At 36.3% G+C, this 1,930-nt stretch overlaps 1 long non-coding RNA gene across 1 annotated transcript in view; it reads right to left on the reverse strand.

The window, feature by feature from the left end:
* Positions 1-314: 314 nt before the first annotated feature.
* The window catches only part of LOC134459983 (uncharacterized), a 52,897-nt gene continuing 51,281 nt past the window's right edge, over positions 315-1,930 (reverse strand). Inside the window, exon 2 of the long non-coding RNA XR_010036931.1 lies at positions 315-426. This is a non-coding gene — a long non-coding RNA (uncharacterized LOC134459983). The remainder of the gene's footprint in view (positions 427-1,930) is intronic.

Raw genomic sequence — 1,930 nt, forward strand, 5'->3', positions numbered from 1 at the left:
ACATCAACTACCATAAATAAAATCACAACCTGCGCTACACAAAAACAGAACAACTCAACCCACCTACAACCAGAGCAAGAGGTGTCATCCAGCATAGCTCTCAGTTAGAAGAATTACCCAGATATGTTGTAGCCCCTTAATGTACACCGTTCCGCAAATGTAATAGTCACGAAAAAAAAATAACTACCATAGTGCTGCACTACAATAACAGTTCACAGGGCCTTTAAAAATGACGACTTGGTCTTTGCCATTGTGGAAACAGCCAATTGATAGCAGGAGCCCTCTGGGGGCATGTCAGATAGCATGCAGCGCACCTGTTGGCGTGTCAGAAAGCATGCAGCTCTCCTGGGGGCGTGTCTACTTCTCAACTCAGTTGCTGTGATGTCATGGGTCCGAGTGTGGGGATGGCAGGCACCTCAGGTACACCTGCAAATGGCACATCAAAACACAACTCAGTCACTAAACCGAACACACAAACACATAACTACCTCATAATGAATAAGAACATGTGTGATGTTCTTACATGTTATGAGGTAGTTGTGTTCACATATATATTGTGGTCAAGATAAATAACTAAAATTATACAAATATTATATCTTACTATATCTTCAAACTATTATATCTAAAATTATTAGAATAATGTAACTTATATTATAAAAAATGTACAGCATAAGCATAAGCATAAGCATAAACACACACACACAGACACCATTTCAATTTACGGTAGACAAACGTATCGGTAACACTTTATAATAAGTACCCCTTTTTAGGCATTACTTAAGGGTTAGTTAAGCCTTATTTTACCATTAGTTAACCCTTAGTGAATCACGAGTTAATCATTATGTAAGTATTATTTCTTATTTCCTAACTATTATCTACTACCGTTAGTAAATGGTTAGTGTGTGCTGATATAACGGTTCGCTAAGCAAAGTTAAGCATGGAAAGGTTTTCACTTTAAAAGTTCCCCAGATATGCAGAAGTAGTGAGTTGTAACTTCTTGTTAATGCGTAAGCAATGCCTAACAAATCATTTGTTAACGTTTTGTAAAGCATGGAAAGGTTTTCACTTTAGATCAGTTCCCCAGATATACTTAAGTAATGAGTTGTAACTCCTTGATAATGCATAAGCAATGCTTAACAAGTCATTTGTTAATGTTTTGGAAAGCATGGAAAGGTTTTCACTTCAGAGAAGTTCCCCAGATATAGGCCTACTTAAGTAGGCCTAATGGGTTTTAAATCCTTGATAAAAGCATAAGCAATGCTTATGAAGTCATTTGTTAATGTTTTGGATAGCATGGAAAGATTTTCACTGAAAAAGGTCCCCCTGATATGCGTTAGTAATGGGTTGAAACTTCTCGATAATGCATAAGCAATGCTTATCAAGTCATTTGTTAACGTTTTGGAAAGCATGGAAATGTGTTCACTTTAGATCAGTTCCCCAGATATACTTAAGTAATGGGTTATAATTCCTTGATAATGCATAAGCAACGTTTATCAAGTCATTTGTTAATGTTTTGGAAAGAATGGAAAGATTTTCACAGAAAAAGTTCCCCAGATATGCGTTATTAATGCGTTGAAACTTCTTGATAATGCTTACGCAATGCTTATCAAGTCATTTGTTAACGTTTCGGAAAGCATGGAAAGGTTTTCACTTTAGAACAGTTCCCCAGATATAGCTAAGTGATGGGTTATAAATCCTTGATAATGCATAAGCAATGCTTACCAAGTCCTTTGTTAGTGTTTCGGAAAGCATGGAAATGTTTTCACTTAAAAGGTTCCCCAGATATGCGTTAGTAATGCGTTGAAACTTCTTGGTAATGCATAAGCAATGCTTATCAAGTCATTCGTTAATGTGTTGTAAAGCCATAACAGGTTTTCACTTTAGATCAGTTCCCCAGATATACTTACTTAATGAGTTTTAACTCCTTGAT

This window comes from Engraulis encrasicolus, chromosome 12 (genome assembly GCF_034702125.1).
Source record: "Engraulis encrasicolus isolate BLACKSEA-1 chromosome 12, IST_EnEncr_1.0, whole genome shotgun sequence".
In the NCBI taxonomy this organism is placed as follows: Eukaryota; Metazoa; Chordata; class Actinopteri; order Clupeiformes; family Engraulidae; genus Engraulis; species Engraulis encrasicolus.